The sequence below is a fragment of the Glycine max genome, chromosome 15 (genome assembly GCF_000004515.6).
Source record: "Glycine max cultivar Williams 82 chromosome 15, Glycine_max_v4.0, whole genome shotgun sequence".
Classification (NCBI taxonomy): Eukaryota; Viridiplantae; Streptophyta; class Magnoliopsida; order Fabales; family Fabaceae; genus Glycine; species Glycine max.
This window is the reverse complement of record NC_038251.2, coordinates 40,899,900-40,915,064: the sequence shown is the minus strand read 5'-3', so window position 1 is coordinate 40,915,064 and position 15,165 is coordinate 40,899,900. Positions and strand designations below refer to the sequence as shown.

The 15,165-nt window shown below is 37.8% G+C and overlaps 1 pseudogene; it reads right to left on the bottom strand.

Moving 5' to 3' along the window:
• Positions 1-3,622: 3,622 nt before the first annotated feature.
• Positions 3,623-15,165, bottom strand: part of LOC106796170 (uncharacterized) — a 35,764-nt pseudogene continuing 24,221 nt past the window's right edge.

Here is a 15,165-nt window from a genome sequence, read left to right as displayed (position 1 = left end):
TCTTTTCGATTTTTGTATTTATGATTTACCTATTGAAATCTAAATATTAATTTAGACATGACGTGGATGAATATATAATATATTTAAGTAAAATAGACTTAAATTAAATATTAATTTTATTAACGTAATATTTGTATAAATATATAAATAACTATATTTTTTCTTACGTATTGTGATATAATTTTCTCATTTAATTTGATTTAAAAAAATTATTTATAAAATTTTTAAAAAATTAACATGTACTAATTTAATATTTATTCAAATATTTAAATAAATAGAAAAACATGACATGATTTTTAATTAATTAATTAAGTTTTTTCTCAAAAAATAGTTTGTAAAACATTTTTTTAAAAAGGATAAATTCAAATTATATTAATATATATATATATATATATTAAATTTAAACAAGTATCACAAACAAGTATTTGTTGTTGTTACGAAATAGGCCTAGTGCCTAACTCGCGTCCTAGATCCATTAGATATGTAAACATGGATAAATACACTAAAAATTAAAGTAATTTCACAATAATTTAACAACATATAACCCTTTTTTGTAGGCAATGGGCATTGAATAGAAATTTAATCCATCTTCACATTTATAAATAGTGTTTGCATTAGTATTACTAGTATGCATATTTATTAATATCATACATTTTGTGGGATTTCTTTGCTGACATAAGCATCAAAATTCCTTTATATAAGTATCATCATCCTCGCTTGCCCTAGTTTGAATTTAGGGAGTTATTCATTTACTAGTTTGGTCAGCTCTGTCATTAAAGTCCGCATGACCACCAACCTCACTTTAAACAAAATAATTAGTTTAGTCTATTGGAATTCGACAATTTCGATTCCTATCACCATAATGCATAGGCAATTAACAGTCAAGAACATTTATCATACTCAGTTGATCCAAATTCAAATGATTTCAGGTGGATTTGCATAGGGTCGGGATTCCTACAAAAAAAATCCTTTTATGTTGGAAATTCAAGCTAATTTGAACCTTCAAAACTCAAGAGTACGAGCGAGGCGTATGATCATCTATTTTCCTTATGAAGATTATAAGAATGCCATTCCTAAAATTGATAAACTAATGTTTATTTGAGTCATCATTACAAATGTACGTAGATATAAGAAAAGTGTTTGTAGACCAAAGAAGTTCGACAAATATTCTATATTATAAGGTGTTAAGCTAGATGAGAATTTATAAGCAACAATTTAAAACCTACAAAAGTGACTTAATAAATTTTACAAGGGACCCGATACAACCCATGAAATACTTGAAGATGTTCCACGCAGTAGGAATAAACAAGAAAAAAAGACAATACCAATTAGGTTCTTAGTGGTTGATTGTATGGCTAATATAATGTTGTATTAGGTCGACTTTCCCTAAACACTCCAGGAATAGTAGTTTCAATCAAACATTTGGCAACGAAGTTCCTAGGTGAAGGATTATAAATAGGGAGAGGAGACTAGCAAGTGACACAATATTGTTATAATTTAAGCCTTAAGATTAGTAAAAAGTAGACATGATAAGTAAATTCAAACCCGTGGGTACCTTTTTGGACATGTTTCAATTTTGACGTGAAATGTTCACTTTGATAGAGAATGAATACGGGCAATATCCGATTTATTTTAATGGATAAGGGTACAAGTACCGCAAAATTAGAACATAAAAAGAATAATGACACTCCATGTCAATGCTTTTCATTTCTCTCTAGCTCTCTCAAAAAGAAGGACAAACAACAAAACAAGTTAAACAAAATACTTTTAGAGCAAAATTAAAGTGTGCTCAATACATGACTCAGTGTAAGCCAGTAATCAAACGAAAATCTTCTTAAGGTAATATTAAAAAAAATAAGACGAACAAGAAATTGAATATAAGATGAACAAACACTATTAGAAAATATGTTTTTTACATCGGTTATTTACGACTTTTTACATCGATTCTTAACCGATGTTGAAAGTATTATGGTTAACATCGATTTTGAAAAACCGATGTTAACATAAAACTACCAACATCAGTTATCTAAATAACCGATGTTATATATTAAGAACTACACAAAAATAAGTGTATAAATGTTGAATGTTAACATTGGTTTTTATACAAAATCGATGTTAAGTTAGAAACTTTAACATCGGTTCTGTATAAAAACCGATGTTAATGTGTGAGTTAACATCGGTTTTTTTATAAGAACCAATGTTAACGTTTTGAAGATTAACATCGGGGTTTGTAAATAACCGTTGTTAATGTACGTAAATAACATCGGTTTTTGGAAGAATCGATGTTAAGTTGTATGTTCACATTGGTTTTTTTCAAAAATCGATGTTGTTAGTGTATATTAACATCGGTTTTTGTAAATAACCCATGTTATTTTAAGGTTTTTTTATATACACTTTCTGTTTTTACAAAAAAACCCAAAATTTAATCTGTAAAAAGAAATTTTAGACCACAATTCACAGCAGACATCATTTGCATTTTGCTTTCAAGCAGTTTTTAGCAGAAAGCTATAGTAAATTATGAATTGATAAATATGAATAAATGATTTATTAAGAACTATCAATAAATAACATTCAATGTTCAAATGACATAGCAAATTGCAAAAATGTAAATCAAGTAGTGTAAACTAATTAAGTAAGCTAAAATGAATTCCCTAACATCCTAATTTTCCTAACATCCTAAGTTTGATCTTTAAGTCAGAGATGATATTGTGCCCACTGGATGCGAAGTTCCTTTAATCTCTCTGGCTCCAATGGTCTAGCATCGTTAAAATATTGCATGATCAAATAAAAGATAAATTAATAATGTAATACCAATTATAAGAAAATCAACTTTGTTTGAAATAAACAATTACCGCTTCCTAGTTATTCTTGAAACTTCCTAAGATGATGGTGGACATCCAGTGCATGACGTAATAGCCGCACTCAGTGCTTCCTTTTTGTCTATTACACTAAATACATAATGAAATTTGGATATTAATTAAATGTTAACTACAATTAGTGTACACACACATAAGCAGTATATATAAGTAAAAGTTTTATTTAAATCACGTACCTTAACGACAATCCACCTAGCAGCAGCCTTGGATTTAGGCTGTGGAGTATCATCAAGTCCTTTCAAAGCACTGTTGAATACGAGGAAAATTTAAAAATTGATGTTGTTGAGTAATGTCAATGCAAATGTATTGAAAACAACATTGACCTGTTAATTATTCCCTTAAGGTAGTTGTTTGGCCTATTATGCAAGGAACAAAACCAGACAACAAGGTTTTCCTTGGGCAGAATGACCACCATTTGCCAATGTTCGTTGCAGTGGAGACGAATATGGATTATTGTAGTAGTATACATTAATTAAATTCAGTTGTTTTGTTTTACTTACCCATTTAAGTAGGCTCCAAGGTATACATCGCGTTTTGAACTCTGCATCCAACTCTTGATGTAACTTTCGGAGCAAAATTGTGATTGCCCAGATCTCTGAATAGACTGTGGCTTGAGGAATCCATACACATCGGAATTCCCCGCTCGCATACTTGTTTCAGTCAGATGCCTGTTGTTGTTAAGACAAAGTTAATTATGTATGAATTTAAAGCAATAACTTAGGTAATTAACAATAAGCTAAATTGACTTACAAAATCCACAACTGTATGACAAATGTGCTCAGACATTGACCACTGTGTGCAATTCCAGAGAGATCTTCGTGCTTTATGTACAATGGGAAGTGTGGATTAAACACACCGAACATGGTAGCATCCCAGTTAACCTGGAAGGGCTTCAAGAAAAGCTCTGGGATAGTCAATGTCATCAGATATAGCGGATCATCGACCGCAGGATCCGGCCTTTGTGGAGGTTTTGTTGGAGAAACAGCTGCATGCTGATCAAACATAGTTAAATAATTACCCTGAATAAATTAATTGAAAAAAATAAGCATATAATCAAAGTAAAATACATGTTCTGATAAAGGCTTCACGAGATGTGTCGGCCAAGCAAGGAAGGTGTTAAGTGTCTGCCCCACTAAGGTAACCTCATCAGTGGGTACAAGAACGGGAGCTTGTGCATCTTTAACCTCCTCAACACCAACCTTCACTTGGCCAGGCAACAAAGGAATGTTGTGAATTGTTGATCCCTTATAAACTATTCCTAGGGTAACCAGGCGGGGAGGATTTGCTTCGATTTACAACCCACACTTGTCTGAGTCACCCGTCTCAAGATCGTTCCTTGAGGGATCAACACAACACTCCTTTGTGCTGACACGAGGACCTGAGGGACCAACCATAGGCTCTGGAGGCAGTGCAAGTCCCTAAGATTGCATCTGGGATTGAAACTAGGACTACATTTGGATGAAAGATGCCATCATCTGCCGAGTCACTTTTTCTGTGATCGACTCCTCTAGTTAGTCCCTGATTTGTTGGGTTAGCTGTTGTAGGTCTTCAGGAGGCAGGGAGGAAGAATTGTGGGACGTTCGTGGAGCCGATCCAAAATATTTCTTGATGGTGACACCGGCTCCAGCAGCACGGACATGACCAGGGTGCTCTGGTCGCCCAAATGGCGACAGTCAGGACATCCTGACGTCCATGAGGGATGAACGATCCCTGTGACGCCTGCTCCTCCAAAGAATCCTGCATAGAACAAATATATTTGTCTTAGGCATTCACAGAATAAAGAAACATAGTTATAATTCTTAATTGACAATGACTTATGATCATCTCAGCGATTTCCTTTACTGCCTCAGACGTCATCTGCCCAGTTTTCTTGGTGCGGGCCATCTTCCACTTCACGTGGCGTCTGATGGGAGATGGAGGGTCAATGACGCCGTCATTGCTTCCAGACTGGGCAACTTCTTCCAGTTTCTTTTTGGTCTTCTACAAGTCGATGAATACGACTAACTTTTGTGTATAAAACCTGTGTAAATTGTATCAAACTCCTCCAATTTATGGTTATTTTGTAATGTTGTAATTACTTTTTGTTAAAGATAGGTAATAAATACTTAGTACTCCCATTTTGTGTGTTTAATAATCATTTCCTCTCAATTTCAGGTAAATTATGTTGGATCAAGTGGCCTCAGAATAATTAAGAATGGGGGGTTGAATTAATTATTCCTAAACCTTTACTAATTAAAAATTTACTCTTCTAAGGCTTTTACTATGTTGTTAAGTAACTGAAGAACAAAAAAGAAATTTAACCAAAAGTAAAAGCAGGAATTAAAATACACAGCGGAAATTAAAAGAGTAGGGAAGAAGGAGACAAACACACAAGAGTTTTTATATTGGTTCGGCAACAACCTGTGTATACATCCAGTCCCCAAGCGACCTGCGGTCCTTGAGATTTCTTTTTAACCTTGTAAAAATCCTTTTACAAGCAAAGATCCACAAAGGATGTACCCTCCCTTGTTCTCTTTGAACAACCTAGTGGATGTACCCTCTCTTGTTCTCAGTCAACAACCCAAATAGATGTACCCTCTACTTGTATCACAAAGGATGTATCCTCCAATGTGTTAAGACAAAGTTCTCAGGCGGTTAAACCTTTGAAACTTTGTGAATGGGGATACAAAAGAATTCTCAGGCGGTTAGTCCTTTAAAATCTTTTGTATATGGGAAAGGGAAGAATCAAAAGAATTCTCAGACTGTGTCGTTTTGAATTCTTTGACAAGGGAGAAGGGAGACACAAAAGAATTCAGGCGGTTAGTCCTTCGTTCTTTTGGAAAAGGGAGAAGAGAGACACAAAAAGAATTCAGGCGGTTAGTCCTTGGTGAATTCTTTTTGGCAAAGGGAGAAGGGAATGAAAAAGATGAATAGCACAAGTTTTGTTTTCAAGGTTTGGAAAACCAGAAAACTTTAGAAATCTTTTGGCAAAGGAAGAAGAAGAAGGAGTTCAAAGAGATTCAGAAATCAATTGACAAAAGTTTGTTGTCTAAAGAATGAATGATTGAAAGAGATGATGGATATGAATGAGATTGTTGTGTGGTTTTCATGCCAAGGTCACTGTCGCAACCTACCCTTCGGTGGGAGGGCGACGCGTGACTCGCGGGATGCGTGTTCCATGAAAGGAATACGCGCGGAGTCGCCACCAACGTTTATTTGAGGAAAACGTCGGAAAAACCGGAAAAGACGCGATCTACGAACTTTTAAGTGAAAGGTTCGGGAGTTGTATTTACGCACGGGGAAGGTATTTGCACCCCACACGTCCGTCCCAAGGGACGGCAGCCTTTAATCGAATGTGCAAACATGACTTTGATTTTTACGTTCCCTTTTTATGTCTTTATATCCTTTATACCCTTTTTATATTTTTTCTCTTTTTGTGGTCGACAAGGGTGTTTCCCCTTTGCTCCTACGTATTCCTCAATTGCGATGAGGAAATCAGACCTACGTAGTTCTTTCTTATGCGTGAATCAAGTGATTCGTTTTTATTTGAAAGGTGATCATTTTAAGGCGTTGGACCTTAAAAATGATCCATTTTACTTAGTAAGAAATTGAAATGATAAACTTTCAAAAATCTATTTTTGTGGACGAGCTTGACTAGGCGAGTTTATTTTAGCCTTAGTTTCACTTTAGTTATTAGTCAATTCAATTAAGAATGAGAAATCCCAAAGAGAAAACGTCCGATTGATTTTCCGCTTTATTTTACTAAAAGACATTTTTTTATTATTATATTATTATTTTACCTCTTTTTTGATTTCCAACGTGGTTACGGCACGACCGAACGGTCGGAATTCATTTTAACCGAAGTTAACGGATAATACAATTCAAACGATCGGTGGAAATTTATTTTATTTTTAGGTTAAGCGAGAAATGACTTAAATAAAATGGCTTAAGCACGTCAAAAGGGGGTATAAAAAATAAATGAAACGAGAATAAAAATACACGAAACCAAATGTGGACCACCACGGGTACATAGAATGAATCGAAAAGCTTGGTTCGAGGTACTTACCCGTTGAAGACTGAAGAACGATGAAGAACGTCGAAGAACGGTCAAAAACCTTCGCGTAATCACTCACGGAAACGTTACGGAAGCGCCTCGGCTTGGATTTTCTTCACGGAAACAATTTTTCTAAGCAAATTCGAAAGAGAGAGAAGTGTCTAAGGGGCTGAACCCTTTTCCACTTCACTTCTCCCCCTATTTATAGAAAATTGGGGGAGAAGCTTGCCACCCAGCTCGCCCAGGCGAGCAGGGTTGCTTCCTCCAGAAGCAACAGCCTTCTGGAGGAATCTTCTGGAGGGCCCAAGTGGGCCTGGTTGCTATTTGCACCCCCATTTTTACTAAGTACACCCCCTACCTTTTTTTGGTGATTCTTTTTTCGTAAAGTTACGGAAACTTACGAATTTCGTAACGATACTTGTTTTCTTTCTGTAATGTTACGGAACCTTGCGGATTACATAATCATCCCCTTTTTGACTTACGGAATGTTACGGAACCTCACTAATTGTGCAACGATGCTTCCATTTGATTTCCGGTGTGTCACGGAACCTTACGGATTGTGCATCAATATTTTCTTTTGTTTTCCGACATGTCCCAGAATTTCACAAATTGCCTAATGATGGGTGCCAAGCACCTCACAAGGACCAAACAAAAGTTTCATGTCATCAAGCAAAGGTCCCCAGACGAAATTAGGGTATGACAGTCACATATTTACATTTTCTTGATGACTCAAGTCAAAACTTGTAACTCTTGGCAATTCCTTTAAAACTAATCACTTGAAAAGATATGACTTTTGAAAGAATCTTCAGAAACAAGTCACTTGAAGAAATGTGACTTTTGGAAATGAATTTTTCGAAAACAGTCACTAGTAATCGATTACCATAAAGGTGTAATCGATTACACATCAACAGATGTGACTCTTCATTTTGAAAATCTTAATGTTTTAAAACCAATGGTAATCGATTACTATAATCTGGTAATCGATTACCAGAGAGTAAAACTCTTTGGTAATGATTTTGTGTAAACTTCTTGTGCTACTCAATGGTTTGAAAAACTTTTTAATACTTATCTTGATTAAGTCTTCTCTTGATTCTTGAATCTTTGAGTCTTGAATCTTGATCTTGATTATTCTTGAATCTTGATTCTTGAAATTAGATTTCCTCTTGATCCTTGAAGTGTTCTTGACTCAATCTTGAACTCATTCTTGAATGTCATCATCTTTGTTATCATGAGGTGATCTTGACTTTTGAGCTTTTTGTCATCATCAAAAATCCTTGAATCCATCTTGATTCATCTGTGTTTAATAACCATTTCCTCTCAATTTCAGGTAAATTAGGCAAGTTTGTGAAGTGCTGATTTTCATCCGCTTGCTAAGCCAATCTTCTGGCCTAGCGAGCCATCCGCTGAGCGCAACACTCCTCGGCTGAGCACAGGGAAGAATCTGGAAGAAGGATGAGTTGTGCATTTGTGCTGAGCAAAGGGTTATCTCGCTAAGCGCACCACTTCAGTCCATTCGCTGAGTGAGAGAAGCACGCATTAAGCCGAAATCCAATAATGCATAAGCAGTCCATAGTCGCGCTAAGTGCGCTAGCACAAACAAAGCCACCTATTTATGCCTGAAATCAGATTTTGGAGAGGATTTTGGCCATTTTCTCGAAGAGCTTTTGCATATGAGAGATTCTAGAGAGAGAAGGGTCCAAATCCAGAGAGTTTTGAGAGATTTTGTTGTGCAAAGACCTACAGAGAACAAAACTTGAAGAGGAAGTCGTCTTGAGAGCTTGAGCTAAGTCTGTGAGTGATTGTGAGGTTCTAGAGATGGAGGAGACATCCCTACTACTTTTATTTCTTCAATCCTTCATTTTTCTCTTCTCTTTGTTGTAAAGGAAGCTTCCTAGATATGAAGAGCTAAATCCTTTGTTGGTTCTTCCTTGTAGGTACTTGATGTAAATACCTATATATTTATTTAATGATGTTTTATGTGTTCTCTGTGCTATCAGTACGTCATTTCAGTGTGCTTTTGCCTTGATCATGTAGATGCATGCTTTGTTAGGATCATTCAATAGTGGAAACTGGTATGATTCTTAGAACTTGATAGGACAGGGCTAGTTTATCGTATTATCACGAAGGATCGGGGTACGGTAACCTAGTTGTTTGTATGTTTGTCTTAATGCAGTTCTGGTCGAGTTGAGTCCAACAAGAGGAATCTGAGGATGATGCTTGATCAGGATTAGGCTAGATTATCATGAGAAATCAGGATTTAGCATTTCAGGAGACACCATAGAACACATGAGCATTGTTAAGTAGAGAATATGCTTTTAACATCAGGCACCTAATAGGAAGACCAACGTGTTTTCTACTTGTCTTTACACATCATTACTCACGTGATTTTCCTTTTAATAGTTAGTTTACATACCTGTGCATAATTGACACATCTTTTTTCATACTAGACGCCTATTCACTGAATATAGCTTTACCAAGAAACACAAGTTCCTCGAGAGTTCGATACTCGGTTCTTACCGTTTTATACTACTTGCGCGATCCAGTGCACTTGCCGGGTTTGAACAAGTTTTTGGCGTCGTTGTCAGGGAACTTTTTTCTATTTGGAAAGCTAGTTTAGTCCTAGGTGTCTATTCTTTATTTTTTTCATAAATTATGAATATTTACTTTCAATTCATATTTGTTTTCCTGTTGAACTGGATAACCGCTGTTGCTGTTAGTGTTTTATATGCATAAATCTCCCACAGACAATTTAGTTCATCTGGACTTGGAGATTGAAGTTATGTTGAGAAGGAATAGAGCCGAGAAGAGAAGAAAATTACTGCAAGACATGACAGTAGCATTCGTTCTTGAGGAAGAAACTCATTTTTCGGATTCTTCATCATCCGACTCACCATCATCAAGGGAATTCGTGACTTATTTACCAGAAGCTGTTTCCATGGCTGATGAGCACCAGCAAAGAGTTAGCCTTGAGGACTATTCAAGCAGTTCAGTGCCATAATTCTTTACCAGCATTGCACGTCCTGAAGTGCAAGCTCACAACATAAACTACCCTCATTCTTTGATTCATTTAATACAGGGGAACTTATTCCAAGGATTACCAAATGAGGACCCCTACGCACATTTGACGACATTCATTGAAACCTGTAACACTGTAATGATTGCAGGCGTGCCAGATGAAGCCATTAGACTCAGTCTATTTTCATTTTCCTTGGCAGGAGAAGCCAAGAGGTGGCTCCACTCATTTAAGGTTAATAGTCTGAAAACCTGGGAAGAAGTTGTTGAAAAGTTTCTAAAAAAATATTTCCCAGAGTCAAAGATTGCGGAAGGGAAAGTTGCAATCTCTTCATTTCACCAGTTCCCTAACAAGTCCTTCAGTGAAGCGTTGGAGAGGTTTAGAGGTTTATTGAGAAAGACTCCCACCCATGGGTTCTCTTAGCCAATTCAATTGAATATGTTTATAGATGGGCTGAGACCACAAACCAAGCAATTGTTAGATGCTTCAGTAGGGGGAAAAATAAAGTTGAAGACCCCTGAAGAGGCAACTGAGCTAATTGAGAATATGTCAGTCAGCGATCATGCCATTCTACGCGACAGAGTTCATCAACCCACAAAGAAAAGCTTGTTAGAACTATCATCTCATGATGCTTTATTGGCACAGAATAAGTTGCTTTATAGGTAACTTGAGATTTTAACAGAAACACTTGGTAAGTTGCCAACTAAACTGTCTATTGGTCAACCTACACATTCTTCCATTTTGCAGGTTACAGGTTATACCATCTGTGGTGAGGCTCATGAAATAGGCCAATGTATTCCCATTGAAGAAAACACTCAAGAAGTTCACTATATGGGAAATCAACAGAGACAAGGATATACTCAAGGAGGATTTTTAGGCTTCCAGCAGGGTCCTTATAACCAACAAGGACAGTGGAGATCACACCCCGACAATCAATTCATCAAGGACCAGGGTAGACCTTCCAATAGACCAATTCAACAAGGGCCTAACATCTTTTAGAAGACGACTAAGCTAGAGGAGACCTTGACTCAGTTTATGCAAGTAACAATGTCAAATCATAAAAGCATCGAGTCAACACTGAAAAATCTTGAGGTCCAAGTGGGACAACTGGCCAAGCAGATAGCTGACAAGGCATCCAACAATTTTGTGGCGAATACAGAAAAGAATCCCAAGGAGGAATGTAAAGTTGTGATGACAAGGAGTAAGAGGTTTATGGAGGCGGAGGATGAGGATAGTGTTGTATCCAAGAAGAAAGCTGCTGAAAAGAAAGGTACTGATGAAAAGAAAGATGATGTGGGAGGTGAAAGCAATCAGGAAAAAGAAAAATAAATAACGGTCAAGAAAAAGAAATTAAATGACCAATAAAAAGAAAAAGAAGTAGAAAAAGAAAAAAAAATGAAAAAAAATGAAAAAGACAAAAAATAAGAATGAAGAGAGGAGTAGAAGTGAACAAGCTAGAGAGAAGAAAAGAGAAAAAGCTGTGAATGAAGGTGCGAAAGTACCATACCCTGTGGAACCTTCCAAGAAGGAGAAGGACCGCCATTTGGCGTGATTTTTAGATATTTTCAGGAAACTGGAAATAACCATGCCCTTCGGAGAAGCTTTACAACAAATGCCACTCTACTCCAAGTTTTTGAAGGATATGTTAACAAAGAAACACAAGTATATTCACCAGGAAAACATTGTTGTGGAAGGAATATTCACCAGGAAAACATCAGTCGCTAATCACTGTTTACAGCAAAACACAAAACTGAAATAGTCGCTAAACAGGTGTCGCAACATGCCCTTTTGCGGGCGAGCGAGGCGAGGCTCACGGGTGCGTTTTCCAAAGGAGGAAAATGCGTGGAGTCGCCACCAACGTTTATTTGTAGAAAACATCGGAAAAACCGAAGGAAACCAGTCAAAAAGAATATTCCAAGTTCGGGAGTTGTATTTATGTTTGAGGAAGGTATTAGCACCTCTCACATTTGTCTCAAAGGACAACAACCTTATTTTTAGAATTGTGTGAAATTGTGTTACCCTAACTTTTATTTCCTTTTTTATTTTTGAGGTCGACAAAAACGGGGCTCTTGCTCCTATGTACCCTCCATCGAAGAGGAAATCAGACCTACGTAGTTCTTCTTTAAGGGTGAATCAAGCGATTCTTTTTACTTGGAAGGTGATCATTTTAAGGCGTTGGACCTTAAAAATGATCCATTTACTTGGTAAGAAAAACTGAGATATTGAACTTTTCAAATCCTTTTTTTTAGTGATTTTTTTGTGGACGAGCTTGACTTTGCGGGTTGATTTTAGCCTTAGTTTCACTTTAGTTATTAGTCAATTCAATTAAGAAAGAGAAATCCCAAAGAGAAACGTCCGATTGATTTTTCCGCTTTATTTTACTAAAAGGTATTTTTTGATTATTATATTATTATTTTACCTCTTTTTTGATTTCCAACGTGGTTACGGCACGACTGAACGGTCGGATTTCATGTTAACAGAAACTAACGAATATTACAAATCAAATGACCGGTGGAAATTTATTTTATTTTTTGATTAGGCGAGAAAACGGCTTAAACGATCGGTTAAAGCTCGTAAAAAATGGAAGAAAAGAAACCGCAATTGAACGAAATAAAAAAGAAAGCCAAGAAACAAGAAATGAATTAAAAGTCTCGGATTTGGAAACTTACCCGTTAAAGAACGAAGAACGGATGAAGAACGGTGAATAACGGAGAAAAACCTTCATGGATTTGCTTACGGAAACATCTTGGAAGCGTTACGAAAGCACCTCGGCTCGGATTTTCTTCACGGAAACAATTTTTTTCACCCAAAACAGCTGAAATACATCACTAGGGGGATTCGGGACCCTTAGAACAACCCCCCTTCAGCCTGTTTATAGGAAAAAGGGGGAGGAGGTTGCCGCCCAGCTGGCCCAGGCGAGCTGGGTTGCTTCCTCCAGAAGCAATCCAGCTTCGAAAATACTTTGGAAGGCCCAATTTCAAAATTGCTATTTGCACCCCCCATTTTTTATAAGTTCAACCCCTTCTTTCGTAATTTACGGAAAAGTTACGGAAGCCTATAGGACTTGATTTTCTTCTTTTTTTTTTATCTTCCTTCTCACCCATATTAAGTGAAATATGCTTATTTAGGATTATGGGAATTTTACGAAAGCATTACGGGTGTCTCGGAAGCCCCGGAAGCCCATTTTTAACAAAACAGGGGAGGTGGTTGCCACCTAGCTCACCCAGGCGAGCTAGGTTGCTTCCACCTTAAGCAAGAAATTGCACAGAAACCCCTAGAAGCGCCCAGATTCAAAAATTACTATTTGCACCCACCATTTTACTAAATACACCCGTTTGCTTTTTTTGGTGATTGTTTTTCCGTAACGTTACGAAACTTTACGAATTTCGTAACGATACTTGTTTTCTTTTCGTAAGGTTACGGAACCTTACGGATCATATAATTACTCCTTTTTTAGCTTTTGAAGAGTTACGAAAACTCATAGATTGCGTAACAATACTTCCTTTTGATTTCCAGCACGTTACAGAATTTCACGGATTGCGTAACAATGCTTCCTTTTGATTTTCGGCACGTCTCGGGACTTCACATATTGTGCAACAAAGGGTGCCAAGTACCTCGAAGCGGTCAATCAAAGGTTGCATGCCATCAAGCAATAGTCCCCGGATGAAATTAGGGTATGACAGTTGCCCCTTTTTACTTACCTTTTATCGGAGATAAGAGGAAAGCAAAGATAAAACACTGATTTCGTCCGTCTTCGCCCTTTCCGTGATTAGTCTATGACGACTCCCATCTCTCCTTCTTCTTTCTCCGCACAACACAAAACAAACACAAACAACAAAAACACCAATAACAAAATATACATATATACGCATGTTTGGCGAAGGAACCGATCGGGAAAATAACAAAAACCACATTTCCCAGCCACCGGAGGCTCCGCACTTGATGGTGGAGGACGCATGAACAACGCTAGGCAATCAATTCATGGGTTTCCGAAAGATTGGAGGATGGAGGATAGGCGAACAGCGCTAGGCAATCAATTCGCGGGGCTCCAGCCTTGATGGTGGAGGACACATGAACAACACTAGGCAATCAATTCATGGGTCTCCGAATAAAAGTGGAGAATGGAGGATAGGCGAACAGCGCTAGGCAATCAATTCGCGGGGCTCCAGCCTCGATGGTGGAGGACACATGAACAACACTAGGCAATCAATTCATGGGTCTCCGAATAAAAGTGGAGAATGGAGGATAGGCGAACAGCGCTAGGCAATTAATTCGCGGGGCTCCAACCTCGATGGTGGAGGACACATGAACAGCGCTAGGCAATCAATTCATGGGTCTCCGAATAAAAGTGGAGAATGGAGGATAGGCGAACAATGCTAGGCAATCAATTCGTGGGGCTCCAGACTCGATGGTGGAGGACACATGAACAGCGCTAGGCAATCAATTCATGGGTCTCCGAAAGATTGGAGGATGGAGGATAGGCGAACAACGCTAGGCAATCAATTTGTGGGGCTCCAGCCTCAATGGTGGAGGACACATGAACAACGCTAGGCAATCAATTCATGGGTCTCCGAATAAAAGTGGAGAATGGAGGATAGGCGAACAGCGCTAGGCAATCAATTCGCGGGGCTCCAGAGTCGATGGTGGAGGACACATGAACAGCGCTAGGCAATCAATTCATGGGTTTCCGAAAGATTGGAGGATGGAGGATAGGCGAACAACGCTATGTAATCAATTCGCGGGGCTCCAGCCTCGATGGTGGAGGACACATGAACAGCGCTAGACAATCAATTCATGGGTCTCCGAATAAAAGTGGAGAATGGAGGATAGGCGAACAACGCTAGGCAATCAATTCGCGGGGCTCCAGCCTCGATGGTGGAGGAGACATGAACAGCTCTAGGCAATCAATTCATGGGTCTCCGAAAGATTTATTGGCAGGACCGAATGGTCCACCGGGTTTTTTCCCCCTAAAAAGGGAAACATGCTTTTTGCAAAGAAAAATAAATCATTCGCGAGAGCACCATATCTTAGAGAAACAATATACCCATGCCAAAGGTAATTTTCCTTGTAACCGAACATGAAGGGCAGGATGTCAACATTTAGCTTTTAAATGAACATTCAGGGGAAACATCGGGTTAAGCTGAAACTGGGAATAAATCACTCATAGTGTATAAAAACTCACACAGGCAAGTGTTTTACCCTAATCCCAAACCATAACTGCACCATGACTTTATTTTGCACAC